At 53.2% G+C, this 22276-nt stretch overlaps 1 protein-coding gene across 1 annotated transcript in view; it reads right to left on the reverse strand.

Moving 5' to 3' along the window:
* The window catches only part of TIAM1 (TIAM Rac1 associated GEF 1), a 133113-nt gene that overhangs the window by 85615 nt on the left and 25222 nt on the right, over positions 1-22276 (reverse strand). The window contains exon 2 of the mRNA XM_066207232.1: positions 20681-20740. The gene's annotated coding sequence lies outside the window, so the exon portion shown is untranslated. The remainder of the gene's footprint in view (positions 1-20680; positions 20741-22276) is intronic.

The raw sequence follows: 22276 nt of genomic DNA on the forward strand, positions 1-22276 counted from the left end.
GCTAGATTAGGGCTCCACTCTCCAAACTCATTCCAGGGATTCACAGGCAAGGACCTGAAATCTCCCTGGGTCTCAAAACCCCTTGTACAGACAGAGGAGGTCCTTTGCTGTGTCACTGAAATAAAGCCAAAATAAATCACGGGATGGTTTGGGCTGGAAGGGACCTTCAAGATCATCCCTTCATCCAGGTGAGGTGCCCACGGCTGTGGTGGTGACAAATATCTCCTCAGACAGCAGGGGCTGTGCTCAGCACGGAGCAACTTCATCAGAGTACCACAGAACACAACCTCACTTTGCTCCACCGAAAAGGTCTCCAAAACCAACTGAAAGGAGTCACACGCACCTCCAGAACTTGGCTGCCACACAGACCTGTGGGACCCACTCAATTACTTTGGGATAATGTTGCCATAAATCGTAGGTCAGGCGTAGTGGAATATGAATCCCTGGCCTCCGGCGTTCCTCTACTAGGTTTAAAAAGAGAGGTTGGACAAAGATAATCCTCTTACGGCTCTGTCAATTTTACCAGCAGAGACTCTAAATGCGAAATTGGGTCCAGCTTGAGCAATAAAAAGCGATTTTCATTTCCAGACTCCCAAGAGCTCCGGCTGGGAGCCTCACCGAGCTCCAGGAGTTTGAGAACTCCGGGCTTTTAAAAGCCCTTCGAGTGGGGAGCTGAGAAAGAGCCTTCCACACAAATGGATGAAGTTCCAGAGACCTCAGGAGCATTTTGCTCCGAACCTCCCGGCAACACGTTGCGGCGCCGTCTGTGCGAGCGGGGCTGCGAGGAGCAGGAGCTGCCAGGGAGGCGTGAAGTCTGTCCCTTCTGTGCCCAACTCTGAGCAACGTGGGGACGTGACTCACAGCTCCCTGCACACTGAGCCAGCCAAGACATTTCGTTGCCATTTAGACAATGAATCAGGAGCTCTGATACGACCCCGACGAGGTTTTATCTCCCTGGATTCAAAACCAGGTTTTATTTTTGAGAGGAATTTGATGGAAGGGTAATTTTATATATACCTGCTGAAAATGTTCTCGTCCTTGATTCCTTCTCAGCAGCCTCCTTCTACATCCTGCCAAAACCTCGAACTACAGATCCACGGAATATCCTGAACTGGAAGGGACCCACGAGGATGGAGTCCAACTCCTGACGCTGCACAGGACACCCCAACAATCCCATCACCCTCCTGAGAAATACCTGGCCTCTCTTGGATGTGTTTTACTTTTTCCATGAAGAATCGAGGTCCAAAGCAGGTTACAGAAAAGTCAGTGGAAGCAACAGGTAGGCAGAGGTTTTGAAAAAGTGCAGCTGCTCCCTTAAGTGACTCATTTTGGGGTTCAACGAGCAAAAAGAGCATTAAAATTTCAAAGGATTCCTGTACAAAAATAGCTCCGCACAGCTGGAGTGGCTTCAAGTGAGATGCACACTCTGATGAGCAGGATCAAGATTGCTCTCAAAGAGCTAAATATCTGCAATCTTGTGCGAATGCCAGGTGAGCTGTGCTCCTCCTAAGGAGGAAACACGGGCTGGGCAGCCATTTCACCCACAGGATGATCAAACCTTGGGATAAGCACGGCACAGCTTGAGCAGGTTCTGGGGACCAGCAGGACGAGCTCCTCGACCCAGGAAACCCTGGAGCTCGGACTAGAACCCCACCTCAGTGCAAGGGAGGATGTGGTCACGGGGATGGCAGGTCTGCGTGCTAGAAATGAGGCTGGCTGGGCCCCAAACTGACTGCAAAGGCAATCCCTCAGACTTCTTGTTCCCCCTGTAGACAACGGGTCCCGGCAAAAATGCACTGGAAACATACAGACGCCGGGGGAGGCTCAGGTTGGGCATCTGAAGGAATTTCTTCATGGAAAGGGTGATTAAGCGTTGGCAGGGGCTGCCCAAGGAGGTCTGGAATTCCCATCCCTGGAGGTGTCCAAGGATGACCCGGACACGGCACTCAGCGCTCTGGGCTGGGGACAAGGTGGGCATCGGGCACAGCTTCGACCTGATGATCTTTGAGTTCTTTTCCAGGCTCAGTGATTCTGGGATTCCATGATTCTGATCCTGAGGAAAGGCCCCATGGGATAACACAGAAACTCGTGCCCCGCCATCAACAGGGAGCCAGCTTCACCTCCAGCCAAAAGCACCCACAGGAAAAGCCTGGAATCCCAGACTGCTCGTGCTGTCCCTACAGCTCTGCACACTTTGGTCTGTGGGGGTGATTTTTTTCTCTGAATACATTGACTTGCCTGCTTAACCACGGGCTGTCCAGGAGCTGTGAGTCTTACTGGGGTCCTTCAAAGACTTCAGCCTTTTCTGCCCTGTGCATTTGTCCTCAGCCCCAAACCAACCTTCACTGCAGCGCTCCACAGGACACATCTCGCCGACGCTCCGCGTTGTGAATTGTGCAAGAAGAGCACAACTCCACTGACACCTTCCTGCAGGTCTGCAAATCCATGCAGCTGTGCTTTACACACTCGAGGGCTGTGCTGTCTGCAAGCGTCTTCCTCCTGGGACACCACCCACCCCAACCACTGCGGGAGCTGCTCGGGGGCCCTGCTGGATTTGTCCTGCAGCTGTACGCGAGAGCTCTGGCCTGGGCTGAAACCAGAGCTCCACAGTCACATGAGGATACGTGATCCTGGGTCCAGGGGCTCACACAGAGCTGGAGCCTGTTTTCCTGTCATCGCAGACCTGGGATTGGCAATTATTTCGTTTCCATCTATCTGGTGCTGGTGGGGGAATCACTGTCCTGCCCCAGGCTGCAGAACAGTAATGCCTCTATTTCCAAATACCCCAGCCCCTTCTCCCAAAGATGCAGCTCCTGCAGCCTGAGCCCCTGCAGATGGATCCACTCTCAAAGCCAGACTCCCAAAAAAGCTTTAGTTTCTCTCTTTGCACGTGCCCAGAAGCACGGACCAAGGGCTCTGCAATTTTCCCATGGCCCCAGACAGTCACTGCCTATTCCCTGCATTGCTTCACGAGGTTTGGAAATACAGACTCAGCTGCTGGAGCACCTACACGGATGTGCAACTCTGCCCTTCTCTTGCCTCAGCCCCTGCTGCACCAAGGCTGGAGGGCACATTTCAGGACACAGGCACCGGCTGAGCCACACGGGAATGGACAGCTCAAGACCAGGGGCTCCCAGGGATTTTCCCAATGGGCCCCCAGTCTTCATGGAGGTCTGGACATTTATATGAATTTCAGGTGGCTTCAAACAAGTGACTGCATCTTGTTCCTCCTCAAAAATCTCTTATTCCTTTCAATTTCCCTTTTAAAAAAAAACTCTTCATAAACTCCAAACTTAAAGGTACACTCAGGTAACCATGTCAAGCATAAAGACCTGTTTGAAGCAGTAAACAGGAGCTGAAATGTCATGGATTCATTCAGGTGCCTCCAGGAATGACAGCTCGAAGGAACACATCACACAGTATGACTTTCCAAATTTTTAAAAACCAGGCTGGTAAATTACAGTGATTTATCACTCCACAACAAGGTACACACACACACACACACACACACAAAAGCGCTTCCCAGAAAAAGATTACCAAGCAATCATCCAGATGTTACTAAAGCATTAAGATTAATTTGCAGGAAAAAAAAAAATCAGCAAGGAACCGACTCCCACTGGCTTTTTATTGTCATAAATTTCATCCAGCAACTTCCAAGAGAAGAGAGTTCTGGATTGTGCCTCAAGTCTCATTGACTGTGTGCTTCTGGTGCCTCTGCTGCCCACCTCACACCTCTTAGCAGAACCCTCTAACTCCCCATGGGGGGCCATGAGAGTCAACAAAAACACAACGTTCCTCCCACTTCAGAAAAAAAAAACCCACCAAACCACCAGATTTCCATTGTTGCAAAAGAAGAAAGAAAAGGCTCCTTCCCACTGCTAAAAAAAGCACGTCAGTCACTCTTCACCAAAACAACCTTTGGCATGTGTTACACATCACCTACAGCGAAAGGCACGGGATGCCTGACAAAGCCTCTCAGCCACTGCTTGAATTCCCTGCACAGACCTGCAGCCATCACCCGACCATCACACACACCCCCGGAAACCTGGAGCACTCCAGCTCCTGCCCAGGGGCCTCTCCCCCGGGATCCCCTCACCGGGAGAGGAGGGAAAGCACCGGCAAAGGGAGGGAGCAGCCTGTGCACAGCCCTGGGGAAAGCTGGCAGGATCAGGCACAGCCTCTGAGCTGGGTCTGCCAGTGCTCCTGCACCACTGCAGCGCCCATCCCTGGAGGCGTCCAAGGGGACACCTGGACGTGGCACTCAGTGCTCTGGGCTGGGGACAAGGTGGGCATGGGGCGCAGCTGGGACTCGTTGACCCCAAAAGTCTTTTCCAACCTAAAAGATTCTGCGCTGCTGCGAGGTGGCTGCACCCAGCAGCTTCCCAGCTCCCTTCCCAGGGCTGGCCTTGCGCAATGGGGATCCTTTGTCTCCATTTCGGTGTCTGAGGGCCTGGGGCACGCTCTGAATACACCTTCCCCACCCAGGTGAATGCAAATGAACAGCAAAGCAATTCCCAGCTGGGGAGCAGACGGCAGGAGGTTCTTTGTTCTCCCTGCTGGAGCGACTGGACTGGGAGCACAGAGGGCTCTTTCCTCACCTGGGAAAGTTACAGCTCTTTCGGATAAGTGAAGCCAAGCTGCTGTGAGGGTATTTCAGCACTGCCACTGGGCAGGGGAAGGTATGGAGGGAGATCCTGACATCTCCCACAAGCACACGGGAAGAAGGTATTCATGCAAAACTTACATGGCTTCCCTTCTTCTGCCCAACTTCGGCTATTTCAGAGACCCCCAAACCACTTTCTGGCTTTGGACAAAATGCTGCAGGAAAGGTCTGATAACTTCCCCAGCTCCGCCTCGCTGATGCCCTAGACTGCCCAACTTCAGGGAGCCTCATCCCTGGAGGGGTCACAGCTCCAGCACTAGCTGAAAGGGACATTTCCCTACACACACAGGAAAAACACCTCTTTCACAGAGACACTGCAATTCCAGAGCTGGTTCTGCACTTATTACCCAGTATCACATCCCCTCTACAAGTGACTCATTCTTCTGCACCTCACAGGAGAAACTGAGCCCATCGCTTCCAAACTGTTTGGAAGGGAAAACAGAAATGCAGAGCAGCTTTCAGAAGAAAATAACTGTTCCTGCCTCTTCAGAAATAAACACAACTGCTCCCAACCCAAGGCTGCCCACTGGCACCCCTCCTTCCCTTACACCCGCAGAAGAGCACGCTCATTGTGACTTGCACATTCCTGCGTCCACGTGGCTGATTTTTGGGCAATGTCCCTGCCTGCAGGATGGACGTGTGCAGGGTGATTTGTGGTCAGCCCCAAATCAGCTTCCAGAGGTGCCGCTCGTTCCCTGTAACTCAGGGGCACCTCTGGCAACGCGAGGTGACGCAATTTATCCCCTACCAGTCTTGCTCAAGTGGCACCACGGCACATTTTCCGTGCTCCTCCTGACAACAGGCACGCAGCTCCTGCAGCCCTGGATGCCTGGCCACTTGTTAAACTCTGCTAACATCACCAGGAGTCTGAGCTCCTAATTACCCCATACTCTAGAACCATGGAATCACACAGTTGTTACAGTTGGAAAAGACCTCCAAGACCATCGAGTCCCACCATGGGACATCTGTCTAGACACTACTACAAAGTGCCAGAGTGGAACCACTGCTGCTCTCCCAACCTCCAGCCTGCCAGCCCAGAACTTGTTGCTGGGAAGACCAAAGGCAGAAAGCAGAGTGAGAACTGCTGTGGGTGCTGGAAGCAGCGAGACCATGGAGATTCCTGGGCAGAAACAAGGAGCAGAGCCCCTTCCCAGGAGCAGAGCTTTCCCTGGGCTCAGCCTTGCAGGTCCTGCCTGATGGGCACCCCCTTCCCCTGCCCAGATCATTCCTCTGCTTGGCTTTCTGAGGCCTTCCCAAGCTGCCTGAGAACATCACATCCCAACTGGCACGGAGAGGCTAATTGGAAGCCTCAAAAAGCAATTACACTAAAAGCACTCTGCAGTGAATCAAGGAGCTGTCTGGCAGCCGCAGCGCCGGCTCACGGGGCCGTGCCTCTGGGACACGGGCACGCAGAAAGGCTTCACACGTGGAACAACGCCACAGCTTCCCCTGGAAGGGAGGAGGGGCTGGCAGGTCCCACTGACGCTCCCCCTTCCCCAAGTCCTCTGTCTCCATCCCACCGGGAACACAAACGCGCTGCCGGGAGCGAGGCTGCTGAACCAGGGCAAAGGATGTTCGTGTCTGTTTCCAGTTCACTTAGAATTGGAGATGTCACGACCAATAAAAAGTACATTCTGGTCCTAGAAACCCCTAACTCTTTTGTGACCTGTGCCTTGTGAGGCTCAATATAAACATAAACATCTACGTGATAACTTCCCCTTTCACCCCCTGCTTCTGCCACAGCTGGGCTAATCCCATTTCCACTGCTCTGCGTCCTGACCTCCTTAAACAACCCCATGCGAGGATGTTAAAACACTCTAATCTATAAATAATGTATTCCCCTCATCCAGAGATGGATTACTGGGCCATAAAACTCCCTGGAACGCTCCTCACAGTCGCCACTTTAACGAAATAATACCCAGGAAGACACATCAGTAGAGACTCGTTCTCCTTCTTGATGAATTCTCGCTAAGATTCGATGCCCCTGTTACTTTTGCACTGGATTTTTCTTTACAATTAATTATTTAGAAGCTGGTGTTTTTTTTCTAGCGGCCTTTTTTTGCTCCCCATCAAAGAGCCTTTAATTTTTTGAACTAAGAACAGTCACAACTGAGAGGAGACCAGCGCTGGGGAACTCATCAGAGCCAAAGGGAAGCAACGAGGTCTTGCTGCACGAGGTCACAGTTTAGACCCAAGCCAATCTGTTGTCCTAAGCAGGGAGCTCCCATTCTTGCCCCCTCATCCTCCTGCCCCAGCTTCTGGCAGGAGGATTCCCAGGCATTCCCTGGACCAGTCCAGGCCACTGATGCTGCAGGGATCGAGCTGTATTTTCCTGGGGGTTCGTTTCCAAACAATCATTACCTACAGCCCAGGCCACAGTGTGTAACTTCATTAGAGACAAACGAATCCGCTCCCAACACTGACGCCTAATAGACTCACTGCCACGGCAAAATCAATGCTTCTTCTCAACACCAATTCCAGCAGGAGTCCTACCACTGATTTCCCAGAGCAGAAGCATAAAGCTCAAGCAAACGTTTAAACGATGCAAATTTGCGGTTGGGCTGATTTTTTTTTCCTGTCAGGCATTTTGGAAAAATAAAGTGTTTCTGCCTCAAAACAAGTCAGAAACCAGACAGGCACCCTTTAAAGAGCAAGTTCCCCAGGAAGCATAACCAGGCCGGCCACATTTGGGCACCTGATCCCTCAGCTCCGTGTGCCGTGCTTAGCACAGCAATTTCCCACACCTTTTCCATAATGCACAGCTCCCTTTTAACTCCGAAAGGATGGGGGAGAACAGGCAAGCCAGCGACACCCACCAAACCTGCTCGCTCCGTTCCACAGCCCTGATCACGTGTGGAAATGTAAATCCCTCCTGCAATATTAAAACACCATCCGAGGAGCTAACAGCCAGCTCAGCGACAGGGCTCTGGTATCCGAACCAAAACTATGAAAGCACATTTCCAACAGCTCCAGAGTGACTTAATTCCCCGAAAAAGGGATGCATTATCCTTTGCCTCTGCCCCGGAGGATTACTCATGGCTGATGGGTTGCACAGCTCTGAGTCAGGGCTGAACGCTGCTGCCTGTGGGAAGGCAAGGCCGTGCCCCTCGGGAAGCAGGAGCCAGCCCCGACATTGTCACAGCATCCCTGGGGACAGCAGGTCGGCCTGGGGAGCCGGGACAGGACGGGGAGCCCAGGGCCAGGGGGCAGCGCTGCCGCTCGGTGCTCAGCCCTGATGCTTAGTCACAGTAATTGCAGAGCCAGGGCTCTGTGCTCACATTTCCTGTCACCAACCCAAGAATTAGGCAATTTAGATTCAGAGATAGCACCCGGGATATTAAATAGCTTGATAAGCCATCGTTGAAGGAACCAGGAGGAAAATGAGCAGCTCGATATGGACCAGGGTCCCCCAGTCCCGGCTCCGCAGCGTTCCCAAACCTTTGGGAAGTGGGGATCCCCCCAGGCCAGCCTTCCCCCCTTCACAGCCTCCCGGCTCTCCCCACCTCGCAGAGACACCCAGCAGAGCCGGAGTCAAGTTGAAACCTTTCACGGGGCTCATTTTCAACAATTAAAGAGCATGGCAACCTGTAATTATGGAAAATAAAGCCAGACAGCTGGAGAAGGGAACATCTCCAGTCGGTAACACGATACTACATTTTCTCTCTCAGGGAATTCAGCTGTGAGGTCCCCAGCTCCCATTCAATCAGTTTGAGCCCCAGGTGTCCAGGCGAGCAAAAGCAAACAGCACTTGACAACCCAACTAAACACAACTCAGAGAAAGCAACACCTCTGTCCACGCCGGGGAAGGACGGGAACTGGGAGAGGAAAGCCTTCCCGGACACACAGCGCCAGACAGCCCCCCAAGACATTTCGCCGGCTGCCCCCGCCCGGCTCGCAGCAGGCAGCAGAGTCCCGCCAGGCTCTTACCGCTCATCATCAGCAGCACGAACATCTTTGCCTGTTGTGCTTCCCAAGCCCCGGCTGCCGCTAGCAGAAAGGAGGAAGCGCCAGCATTTCATTCCCCTCCTGCTCCGGAGTGGGTGTAACTCGCGAAGTTTCACGCTAAGACGAGACGGGTCAATTGGGTGTGTTCGAAGGTTTGGGGTTTTGCCATCCCTCCCTCCGTCTCTTCCTCCCTCCCTCTCCTGCTTAATTCCTCCCGTCACAGGCTTCAGACGAGCTGCCACTCAACCCCGCTGGCTCCTGAAATCTGAATTCCTAAGGACATCCCTCCGGGGTGACTTTAACTCACCGGCGCTGCGAGAGGAGCCAAGAATTAAATCCCGGTTCAGCCCACAGAGCCCGACCGGCTCCCGCATTCCGAGTGCGCCAGCTCCACGGTGCTCGGGATTCTGCTGTGCTTGCAGGCAGCAGCTCAGCAGCGAGACAGAAAATAAAACATTCTGACCTACGCCGCGCCTTTTGCCTCTGCCCTGGACTCCGCCAGGACCCCGAGGGTCTCCCTGGGTACGGATCTGGATGGTGCGGAGGAGGAGGAGGAGGAGTTAAACACACACCGGCCGCTGCTCCCACCGAGCTGCCACAGGTGCAGAAGGGTTTCCAGGATGGGGAGCTCCAGGGGATCAGAAATTACACACAGATCTGGTTTTACTTAATTCCCTACTTCCACAGAACTGTGTCTGGATTAAGATTTGAGCAGCAGCATCCTCCAGACCGGGGCCGGCTAATGGTTGCTATAAATAAGAAATACCAACACAAAACCCAACCCGTCTGTGTTTATCCCCCAACTTCCCCCTACACCACGTAGATGGGGCAAGAAAAACAGGTACGAAACTGCTCTGAAAGGGAAGCAGACAACGCAGTAAATGTTCTTTACAAGCAGAAATCAAATTAATTAACAAATTACCATTTACAACTCTGCGCGATACTTCACAAATCCCGAGCATTGAGCAATAACCCCTGCAGTCCCGCCCTCTGCAACCCGGCAGTGACCACAAGTCGGGAAAAGGACAGAACCATGAGGAAAAGAACAAAATAAAATGGCAAAAGGGACGTGCAGGAGCCCAGTTCTGACCCAGGGCTGGACATGCTGCTGTGGGACTGAAAGCATTTAACAGCTGGGGCGAGGCTGTGGGGTTCCACACGCCCGGGTGCTGCGGGTGCAGAGCAAGGGAAGAGATGATGCTATTTTGGGACAGGGACAAGGTATCCGAGAAGCAATTTGACATGGCACAGTCATCCCTACAGCCCCCATGACCATCAACAGGGGCGAGCACCGAGTCTGAGCCCACTTCAAACAGCACCTTGGGTTTAACTTCTCAGCGCTCAGAGCCGCAGATGTTTCCGACAGATCATCCCACGCTCAGCACGAGGTGCCCCCGTGACCACAGGCACACCCCACAGTGCTCCACCCTGCCAGCAGCAAAGGGCTGCAGGAGGGATGGGATCAGACGCTGTTTGGAGCACTAAACAATCCTCAACGTTATGGAATTTAAACCCCGAACGAGCAAACCAACAGCTCCCGTCTGCGGGCAAACACACGGGAGAGCAGCTCTCAGCGCGGGGAACCTGCAAACGCCGAGCAGACGAGCAGGTTTGGCCAGCCACGAGTGACTCAGAGGGTGACAGGGGCTGCTGCTGCCTGCCTTCGGGTCCACTGGGGCACGGCCACCTCCTGCCCGCTGGAACAGGTCAGAGCTCCCGCACCGCCCAGCCGGGATCGCTCCATCGGAACCTGCACGCAGGTGTGCACACGCCAGCTCCCACAGACGCAGCAGGCACATTGCCACACTCCAGAGGAGGGACAGGTGCTTACTACGACAGATTCAGCAGCGATTGTCTGGGGCCATTTCCAGATTTGGAGGGCAAAAGGCAGCACCGCCCTTCTGCCACCAGCACCGGGGCCATCTGCACCCTGCCACAGCAGCGTGGGGCATCTCTTCCTGCCACCCAGAGCAAACCCCTGGCATGGCCAGAACCTCCCAGGAAAGCCTGAGCCGCTGTAAAAACAGCCTGCAGAAAGCTTCAGACACTGGTGTAAGCACTGGTGGGTTTTAAATCACAGAATCATTTTGTTGGAAAAGACCCCCAAGGCCATCGAGTCCAACCTGTGCCAGATGCCCACCTTGTCACCAGCCCAAAGCACTGAGTGCCACATCCAGGAATTCCTTGGACACCTCCTCCAAACCTCCCTGGGCAGCCCCTGCCAAGGCCTGAGCACCCTTTCCATGGGGAAATTCCTGCTGCTGTCCAAGCTGAGCCTCCCCTGGCCCAACCTGAGGCCGTTCCCTCTCCTCCTGTCCCTGTTCCCTGGGAGCACAGCCCGACCCCCCTGGCTGTCCCCTCCTGGCAGGGACTTGTGCAGAGCCAGAAGGCTCAGTGCAGATGTGTAAAAGAAAAGCAGTGACTCCCCCTTCAATCACGACCCACGGCACTGGAGCAAAAACCAGCAAGCCACAAACAGCAAGCCTAACGTCTAGAGAGAGATCCATGGAGGGAGAGGCAAGGGATGCCTTCTCCTGAGTCATGCAGGATCCAACCCACCCTCCTCCTGAGACACGAGATGCTTCCTGCAGGGAAGCGTGGCTGGCCGAGTGACCCAGCAGGGCCGGGGATGGTGGGAGCAGGAGGCTGGCCGCGCAGGGAAGGCGTGGAGCAGCCATCCTCACCGGCAGGGCCAGCCCGGCGTGCCCGCTCCCGCTGGGGAGAACAGGCACTTCCAGGCCCCGCTGACGCACTGGGATACACCCTTTTGATGTGGGCTTCCTCCGAGGGCGCGAGCCAGCTTGTGTAAACAGCAGTGCTCTCCTGCCTGCGCCAGCCAGGAACTACCAGAACCTGTTCTGAGACAGCCCCAGATATGCCCGACAGCACATTCTGCCCCAAACGGCACGGAGACAGCCAGGCCAGCTCCAGGGAACGTCACCTCCAGGAGCTTCAAGAAGTAGCCATGGGCTCAGCCCTGTAGCTGGGCACAAAATGATGCTCCCCTCCTCAGCTGAGTCATGATACCACTGGGGAAAGTCTCTTTTCCTTCCATCCTTCTGGCAGGACAAACCCCACCAGTCTGGAGAAGACTTAGGTCCGGCCTCAATGGGGGCTGCAGCTCCTCCTGAGGGGCAGCTTTGAGCTCTGCTCCCTGTGACAGGGACAGCACCCAGGGCAGGGTTAGGCTGGAGATCAGGGAAAGGCTCTTCCACTGCCCAGGCTCCCCAGGGAATGGGCACGGTCCCGAGGCTGCCAGAGCTCCAGGAGCCTTTGGACACTGCTCCTAGGGGTGCACAGGGTGGGACTGTTGGGGTGCCTGTGTAGGGACAGGAGCTGGACTGGATGATCCTGGTGGGGCCCTTCCAACTCAAGACATTCTGCGATCCTATGAACCTTCCAGGGAGCCCACAGGCTCTCCCAAATACCGAGCTGAGACATGGCGATCCCACCACAGAGCCCAGAGGAGAAAGGTGCCACGACACAGCACTTCTCTGTGGTGAAAGGAAGGGAGACACAACGCAGGTCTGTATCCTGCACAAAGGCGTGTTTACCAGCCCTATTTAACATCCTGGGCCTCTCACACCCTGGCACACCTGCTAATTAGCACACACCAGTTAATATCATTTTAACAATGGATTAGCACTTGGGGCAGAGAAAAGGGAGTCACTTCAGCACGGTGACTCACCCTGAGCACAGCAGGAAGGTGAGACACCAGGAGCATCTGCCACCTCACACAGGGCTCTGCAGACCGTATCTCCTTAACTAAGGCTTACTTTACAAAGCCAAGGTGCTTCAAAAATTCATGATTGTATCTGTCTTGCTTTTCACCTGCACACACAGGTGGCCTTGGAGGAGTGTTCTGTCTCCACCATCCAGACATCCGGAGCCACTCAGGTCCTTCTGCAAGCCACGCTGAGTTCCTGAGGTGATTATCACCCACCCTGATCAAACACGTTTCAGGACACGACCTGGGGCCCACCAGCCACTAATCATCAGTCAGGAATATCCCCTGGGGAACACCCAAGGAGCTGATGCCCACAGCCAGTTTTGGTGCTTCTCCCAACATCCCACGAGCACAGATGACGCAGGCAGCGGGCACGCATCACCGGGATATCAGTGCCCTTTTCCACGGAATCCTGGACACACTGCAGCCCTGCACACATAACCTGGCCTTCAAAGCTCCCTGTGGATGATGGGGCCAAGCCATGAACTGGCTTTCACCCCAGAACCCCGCTCTTTGAGCCCGTGTAGCCTCACGCACCCGGCAGGAGCAAAGGGTTGTCTCGGCATAGCAGGGGACAGCTTGACTCGAGCCGTCTTGTATTCAACCATGAACTGAAGAAGAAAGTCAACTTAGCTTGCATTATTTTTTCCTAAACCTCAGCTTTCAAACTGGGTATCTGTGCTGCAGCGCCTCACAAGAGGGCACTGATGGAAAACCATCACAGCACCATCAGAATGGCTTCTACCCCCTCAAACTGATGTTTAACACTGCCTGCCTTCACTTTGTCCAATAAAAACCCGCAGACCAACCCCTGGCAATTACAGAACATTAATGCCAGGAAAAATTACACTGGCTTGAACGTATCCACACTCCCTGCTATCAGAACGATTTTCTCAGCCTCACGTTTCTATTTGGGATTAGGAAGGGAGTTGTGAAAGGCGAGTATTGTTCAGTCACAAAGAGTTCCCTTTCAGCCTCTACAGAAGTCAGGTAATGAATTACAGGAGGTTTCTCTCCCTTTGGAGGGGTCAGCAGATACATCAACTCCTGGGAAAGCTGATCCCTGTTGTTTGGCTACGAGGGGAGCTGCAAAAGGCTCCTAATGAGCTCCGGGGAGTGGATGCTGGCAGCGAGCCAGCACCTTTGCCTGTGAAACCAAGTGACAAGAGGCAGGCACCACCTCTGGCCCAAGCCCAAGTTAAAAGGAAAGGTTTGCATTTCACGGCGCTGCCGGTGGCTGGCAGCTCTCACACCAACGCGGGCACTCTGCCTGCAGACACCCAAAGAACCTCCTGAGCTGGAAGGGACTCACAGGGCCCCTCCAGCCCTGCCCAGACACCCCAACAAGCCACCTTGAGCATCCCTGGGAGCGTTCTCCAAAGGCTCCTGGAGCTCTTGGGGCTGTCTCGTCACCTCACAGGGCTGCTGCCGTCCCCTGGGCCCGTGCAGGTACAACGCACACCTGTGCTTGCGCAGGATCAGCACCTGCACAAAAACCCTGCTCCCTCTCATCAACACAGCCCCTGCACTGGGGCAGCTCTTCTGGACACACACACGGGCCCAGAGTCACCACAGGCTCTGCACTCCCCAGCCCCAGGGGGGTTTATGGGGTGCCCAACGCCCCACTGAGCTGGGTGAGCTCCTCCGCCCCGTTCACTGAGCAAGGATCAGCCAGAGCTTAACAGAGCAGGGACTGCTTCCTTTTTCCACGGCCAGGCTCAAGGAGGAACATTTTGTTCAAGACCTCTAATGCAAACACCTCCTCTCTTTTTTTTTTTTTTCTTTTTTGAAACCAGGCAGTAGCTGCTGTCATTTTCATGCTGCGTTCTGACACACTTGCACCACATCCCTGCCAATAGTTTTAATTTCATTGGAAAAATCAGCTCTGAACGAGAGTGACAAGCTGCACGCTGGTGACGACGCTGTCAAGTGATGGATAATGTAGGTTTACTTTAGCTGTCAAAACTTTTCAACGCTAAAAATAGGTATCACAAGCTTCTGGACTCACTGCACTGAAGCATTAAACACACAGGATATTGACACCCTCAGAAGCGCCCAAAGCCACTCACAGCTGAGTAAAACCAGCAATGTGTGATGGACAGCAAAGGGCTCTGAGTTCTGCTTACTTGGAGAAGAGAAAAACACCACCCTACAGGATGAAATCTCACACCCACGCTGGCCAAAGCGAAGACAAGATGCTGCACACACACCGTGAAACAGAACAGCACAGTATGGGATGCAAACCATGGGATGCAAAGGCAGAGGGAAAGAAAGAGAAAAGCTTAGAGAGAAATCTTGTTCCCGGTTATCCCAGCTCTTGGTCCAGGCCCCACAGAAAGGGAGGGCACAGATCCTCCCACAGCAGCTCCTTCTTTCCTGCCTGTCGCCCCTCACCTGCCCCTGCCCAGTAAGAAAGGGCACAGAGCTGTGAGGCTGGGAAGGATGGGAAAGCAGGGAAAAGCAAGGGGTTTGGCCAGAGGGATGAGATTTCCATGGAAGGAGTGAGTCCTCCCCAAGCAGTGACCCATCGATGGACACCAGCCAGGCAGCCGCTCACCAAAGGGGCAGTGGTTTTGTGGGTCAGGTGGAATAGGAGGAGGGGGATAAAGAGGCACCATTCACGAACCAAATCCAGCTTCTTTTATTCCCTCTGAGGCACTGGGATGACAGGCACAGGCAAGGCGGTCCCTACATTAGGCCAATATTTATGGCAGAAAGAAAACGAAGCGTCATAAGGAATTACTAATTAGATGTTATCGTAACCCTGTGTATAACTGAAGCAGCACTCCGAGGGTGCTTTGTAAATAATTAGCAAATTAACACGCACAATGCCCCTGCAAGGCAAGTATTATCCCCATCTCCTACACGGCCATGATGGAAAAAAAAAAAGACAGTTTGGGCAGATTGTTCCCCTGCCCTGGACAACTACAGAGCTACCCAAACACAGGGAAGGGACATTAAAGAGGAAGGGGGAACTGGAGGCTCAGGAGGGACCTTGTGGCTCTGCACAGCTCCCTGCCAGGAGGGGACAGCAGGAGGGTCGGGCTGTGCTCCCAGGGAACAGGGACAGGACGGGAGGAAACGGCCTCAAGATGTGCCAGGGGAGGCTCAGGTTGGGAGCACTGGCAGGGGCTGCCTGGGGAGGTTGGAGTCTCCATCCCTGGAGGTTTTCAAGGAATTCCTGGATGTGGCACTCACTGCTCTGGGCTGGGGACAAGGCGGGCATCGGGCACAGCTGGGACTCCATGGCCTCACAGGTGCTTTCCAACCTAAATGATTCTGTGATTCCATGATTCCTCATGTGCTGCAGGCAGGAATTCAGAGGGGAAATGCCCTCCACTCCCAGCAGACCCAAAGGAAACAACTCTGAGCAACCGCTCCTTTGCAGACTGAGCAAACTGAGCACACGGCTTCAAGCACGGACCATCGGAGCCTGCCGACACCAGGAATCACCCTGCCACTAATTCCTCTGTCCAGACAGACCTTCCCTGTCCATCCCATCCTACCTTCCACCCCAGCAGGAGGGCTGTCACGAGTGTCCTTGCTCCCTCCTCCTCCCACACAGAGGTTCCCAAGGGAGAGGGGAGCAGAGCAGCACCGCAGCCACCCGCCCACACCCTCCCGGTGTCACTGCCACCTTCCCCCCCGCCGCCTGGGGCTGGCTGGCACATCCAAACCCAAGTCACTTCCTCAACAGCTCACTGCCAAGTGGTGGGAGCAGGGAAGTGAGGGGAGGGAGCACAAAGGAAGAGGGCAGGAGCACCAACGCTGCTGTGACTTGGTGCCGGATGCACGCTCCCAAAGAGGCAGACTCGCGTCTATTTTAGATGCGCTGCATAAAAATAAAAGATGCTGGTTGACTGCACATGTTCTCATTTTTAGAAAACAAGCTCCAATTTATTTCTTCTATTGCAGCCAGATGGTAAAAAAAAAAAAAAAAAACCAACCAAAAAACAAAACACATCTCCCCTCAATGTCACCTCAATGAAAAGAAGCCCTGACCTGGTTTCAACCCCCCGGACCAGAGCACGGCACAGGAACCACTCTGTTAACACCTCTCCCAGGGGGCCCTGACCCCACTCACAGCCTGACCCAGAGCCCTCCAGGGTGAGCAGAGATCTGCGCCTCAGGTCCTGCCCGGAGGGCCACCAGCACTGACTGTCACAGGATGACTCAGGGCTGTAAACATTACAGCTGGCACAACTGGGCTGACCGCACGTCTCTGCTCTGTGGCTCAGTGCCTTCCCTGCTTCTCCTTTCCTATTAACTTGTTCTAAGCTGCCTTGAGGGGTCTTTTTTCCCTTTGAAAACTCACATCAAGTTATTTAATTGAAAGGGCAACACCCACTCTGTATGAAAGTAAATGCTGATTTTTCAACTTTCCCTATTTATCCTCCCCTCATTCACGGCCATGCCACAACATCCCATGTAACTCTATTTCCATGTATCTGTTTGCCAGAGCTGCGCTGCTCAGGAGGAACAAACCCTTCATTTCAAAGCACAATCTGTATCCATCTGTGGTCTCTGCCAGGCATACACAGTGGTGGGGCCCTGCCAAGTCAAGTGCACCGTGTTTCAGTGGGACACAGGGAATCCCGGGCAGAGCAGCTGGGATACACCAAGATCTCCACCATAAAGATGCCCTGGCAAAAAGGAAAGTGGGATCAGGTCCTCAGGAGAGGTTGTGCCTGCTCCATCCTTGGGAGGCTTTCAAGCCCTGAGGAGCCTGGCTTGGTCCCAGAGCTGATCCTGCTTTGGGAGGACCTCACATGCCCCGTCCCACCTGACTGACACAGTGAGCCCAAGCTCAGGGGAACTGCCCAAGCAATTCCCAAATGCCCAGGACCACCCATGCCTGGCAGAGAGGACACAAGGCAGAGAGGAATGATCTCCACAGCAAGGGGAGATGAGCCCCTGCCTTGACGCCACCTCACAGCTCATGGAATGGCAGGAACTGAGAAGCACGACCAGGGAACACCTTTAAACAGTGACTCTTTTCCATGGCCAGCAGGACTAGGAGAGGAGAGGCAGAACAAGTGCAAAAGAAAAGCATGAAGCGACTGGAAGCATCTTCTCTGAACTGCAGTCAGAAGTCTTTGGTCATCTTTTGGTACCAGCACATTTAAAAGAAAACAAAGAGCCTCTTAAACCTTGCTCCAAACTACTTTTTGGAGGAAGGCCACGGCTCCTTACGGACACAGCAGGCAAAGAATACCTGGTTTGTGGTGCTCCAAGCCCAGCCCTGCTCCCGCAAACCCGTTCCTGAATGTCTGCACAGCAGCAGCAACCCTGACAGACAACAGCTACAGCCACGGGTTACACAGTCACCCCTGGAAGGGCTGCATCAGGGTCTCACCTGAGCCTCCAGCTTCTAATGCCACTGCTGTGTGACCTTTCTGGTACAGATGTGAGACTGAAGGCTCAGACATCCATCGTTTCTCTGAGTGATCCCTAAGACTCAGAGTTCACACACAGATTAACTTCTTAAGCAAGCTCAAGGCCAGAGACCTGGTCCCTTCTACTGGCAAGAGCCTCCATTCTGAAAACCATAATAGTTCCAGAACTGCTGATTACTTTTCCTCATTTGTACTTTTTTTTTTTTAAAGTCCTGCCTGTTCCTCCTACTTCTTATGAGGCTTTTCAGTATTTGTCTGTTACTTGAACGCTAAAGCCTGATTTAGGATTAAACACAACATTTGGGAGGTGGACTCCAATGCTGCCTGCTGTCACCGTTCCAACTCTAAAAAGCTCGGAGAGATATCAGGGCAGATCCTGCTCTGCATTAGTCTGTGTGGCCAAAGCTATTTTCCCTTTATTCTATTCCCCCCACACACGCACACGGACGTGATTAATACGCAGGGCATGGGGTGGATGGTGGTGGAGAGGCATTAAAGCTGCAATAAATAGGCAGGGAGAACAAAAATACCCTGCAGAGTAACCAACAGCTCAGCTTCATGGGCTGCACTGATTGCCCAAAAGCAGAAGTGGGGGATCGTGTGCTGAAGCATGGCAAGAATGCTGGGCTTGGTCACTTGGAGAAATGGCTTTTTAGAAGGTGGCACTTCCCCCCTGCAGCCACACTCGGGGCAGATAAGGGAACCGCTCCCACGCAAATAACCCCGTTCCGCATTTCGGGTTCTGCAGAACCCGCCGAGCTGAGCCAGGCCAGCGCAGAGGTGTGAGCATCCACCTCCTCCTCTCCCATTTCAGTAACACACCAAACCCTGAGCTTCCTACACCGGCCACGGATCACAATCCTGGACAGACCTCTAAGAATAAAAAGCACAGAAAACCTCAGGTCCCCTGCACGCTGCCCATCAGGGGATCCCACGGCACGGGTGATCCAGAGCCTCTCCAGGGAGGAGCCTCCTCTTCCTCCCTGGTCCTTCCAGCAGGTGCCCCTGGGACATCAGCTTGCAGGACACAAGTGGAGAAGCTCAAAGAGCCACAGGAAAGCAGCCCAGCCCCACAGCTGGCAGGGAAAGGCTAAACTGAAAAGTGTCCATCTATAACTGGGCTTTGGAGTGAAGTGTTCTGATGACACTACTGGGACTACAAGAGAGCCACACCAAGGCTCCAAGACACCTCCCTCCTCCTCAGACCTCTCCAAAAATGACCACATCAGGGCTGCCACATCCTGCCTGCCTCTTCCAGCAACCTGGCTCCCAGAACACAGCTGGCCAAAACGCCACGGTTTTATTTTCTGGCCACTTTGGCTCCCTGAACTTGCTCCCTGTGCCCTGAGCAAAGCCCCAGTGCTCCTGCAGGGAGGGGAGAGGGAACACAAGGCCCTGATTAAAAGGACAGCTCAGGCTCAGAGCCACGTCCCCACCACTGGGCAGGGAAGCACAGAGGGAATTGAGGCTGGATTTGGGCTAACCAGGTGCACAAAACACGGGTCACACTCTGGATCAGCACCTTGGGCTCATCCACAACCACCGGCCCCTGCAGCTGTTTCAAGCTAGAAGTGCTCAAGACTTGCTCTCACAAAACCCACACAAGCACAAAAGCATCACAAATGGTATCTGCCTCCCAAAATTGAATAATAAAAAAAAAGGGATTAACTTCTATGCTTGCCATGGAAGGAGCACCAGGCTTCAGGGCAGCAGCCCCTCTGGGAGGAGTCAGGATTTGATACAACACAGTGGGAGGAAGGGAAGAGAAGTGGAAACCTCTGCCATCTTTCTGTTATTTTGCCTTAAATGCACTGTAGTTTATGTCCTCAATAAAAGCCTGTGCATATCTTTCCAACTTAAATGTGGATTGGAACCTCGGGATTAGTGCCCTGGCAGAATTAACGTATTAGACATAAAAACCATAACATTTCATTATCCATTGTAAACCACATGTGCTTTCCCCCTGGGGAGACTGGAAATATCACCCAATTTCACTATCACTTGCTGTTAACTGACTGCCCTGCCACATGTTCACACACTGGCACGCTCACTTTGATGATATAGCAGTCCTCTGGTTTCATTCTTCTGCCTTTATGATGCTGACATTTTTTAAAATCATGTTTTTCTGTTTGTTTTTGTCTCTGTGAAAGCACCACGCTACAAAACCGCTCGGCTGGAAAAAAAAAAAATCTTACCCTGGAACAAAAAAAAAAACCAGCTCATATTTGTCTAGCTGGAAACATACCATAACCTGACATCTGAAACAAGGGTAGAAGGCAAGGCAGAGGCAAGGAAACCTCAAACACAACAGGCAAGAGGACTCAGACTCCTTTATGGGCACAGTGGGGTCTGTGGTCAATAGCGAGGCACTGAAGAGCAGAATCTCTTCCCTCTGCAGTTTAAACTCCCTCTATTCCTCCCTCTCACTGTTAGGCTGGCTGCAAATCCGAAGATTTGCACAAGCCGCAGATTTTGTCCGTCTCTTTGAGAGGTCAAAACCCCACAGAGGACGAATGGGCCAGCTGGCAGCAATTTGGAGTGACCACACAGAGGAAGTGTGGGGAGGAACAGGGGCCAGAGAGGAGCCTTTAAAACCCTGGGTCACCCTTATACTGCAACTCAGAGGCTGCCTCAGGGAATCTTTTTTATTTAATCAGTTTTATATCTTTGCAAAGATTAGTGACCAACTGTCCCGATTTAGTGCTGCCATGCTTCTATAAACATTCCTGGACATGCTTGCTTGGATAAAACATGCAGCTGCTGACACGGTCTCCTCATGTAAACATTTCACTCTGCATCTCCAAGAAGCCTTAACATTTTCATTCCCAAGAGCCCACTGGTTCTGCTCTGCAGGCTGGAGAGGGGAAGGGGAGGCGAGCAGAGCAGGAGGAGGGTGGGCAGGAGCTGCAAACACACGCCTTCACCAAACCCACCCCAGCCCTTACTCACCTGAGGCTGTCACAGCAGTGAACAGGACCAAAGGGAAACATTGGTTGTCCCACGCAGCTCCTGGAATGAAAAAGGAAGATGAAAAGGTCAGCATGCAGATGCACAGAGCTGCTGCTCAGCTGCCTGACCCCTCGAAACACACCTCGGCCAAACTCTGGCAGCCAGACTTTTCCCACTGACACCACCTGGAGCTGCTAGCGCAGGGGGGAAACAATTCAAATCCAAACAGCTTCTCACTGTTTGTTGCTGTTTGCATCTTGCCAGAGCCACAAAAGCCAACAGAGGTGGTTTCCCCTGGGCCTGTGGTCGGTCAGCTCCAGACACTGAAGGTTGCAGACACCACGTACTTGTCCTAAAGCAACTCCTTCCACAGAGCTAGGCTTCAGCTAATTGTACCACTGCTATTGATCCGGGGTTTTACAGAAAGCTCGGCTCCCAGCTGAATGCTCACAGCAAAATTATGCTCAGGGTGCGTGTGGATCTCACAGGACAACAACCTGGAAGCAGTGGCAGAGGTTTCAGGTAGCAAAACAGAATGTATTTTAAAAATAAACCTCTAGAATGCCTCCACAACGAAAGCAGCAAAAGGTCACTTATCCCCAGCAAACAGCATCCCCACACGCTGCTCAGAGACTGGAAACAGGAGTGGACTGACAACTCCTGAGCATCATCCAGCAGAGATTTCCTACGGCTCTTCTCCCTGCCCCGTGCATCCCATCACCTCAGGACACGGATTGCTGGGAGGCAGAGCTTGCTGACGGCTCCTTATGGAAAATGGTTGTTCTCCCACACCAGGAAAGTGGGAAGAGCAGAGCATCCCACGGCCAACCCACCACAACCCACCGAGCCCTCCAAAGCCCTGGCAGCTCCAAGGGCTGGGATGATGTAACACCATCAGACATCTGCCAAATAAATAAGCGAGCTCCAACATGCCTTGCTCCAAACCTGCCCAGCAATTTCCATTCCAGAGCAGGAACTTGTACTGGGGTTTAATGCTCTCTCTCCAACAGATCCCTTTCCACAGAGAAAATCCGTGCCCACTGCTCCAGGAACACGCGTAATCCTTGTAAGCAGATGTCAGCCTCCAAAGCTGAGAAAATGACTTTGTTCCTGGGGACCAGGGAATTGAAGATGCGGGAAGTTGGAAGGTCCTGATGAATTTGGCAACTTAAACCCTCCCCTCTCCCAGCAAACCACGCACAGAAACAGCAGCATTTCCCAGGTTCTTACAGCAGGTAAAGCACTGGGACCTGGCATCTCCCAGGGGAGAAGAGGCACAGCCAGAACAAAGGGATTTTCACCAAAAAGTCAACAACAATTGGATGTAGTCATTATCTCAGAGATCTGCTTGTGCAGTCCCACAGGATAAAGCCCTGGATGGAAGAAGGGCCCATGAAACCTGCTTGATACTCAAGGATCACCTCCTCCAAGCAGGAAGGCAGGTAAGAACTCCAGGAGAGCTGTGTGGACGAACAAGGAGCTCCTGGGAAAACTCCAACACAAAAAGGAGGATGAAAGCAGAGACAGGTAGGCTGGGAAAGAGACCGTCCCAGCAGCCAGGTTGGACAGGGCTTGGTGCTAGTCCATGGGAGGTGT

This window comes from Chamaea fasciata, unplaced genomic scaffold (assembly GCF_029207755.1).
Source record: "Chamaea fasciata isolate MVZ Bird 193981 ecotype frontalis unplaced genomic scaffold, bChaFas1.0.hap1 SCAF_2, whole genome shotgun sequence".
In the NCBI taxonomy this organism is placed as follows: Eukaryota; Metazoa; Chordata; class Aves; order Passeriformes; family Sylviidae; genus Chamaea; species Chamaea fasciata.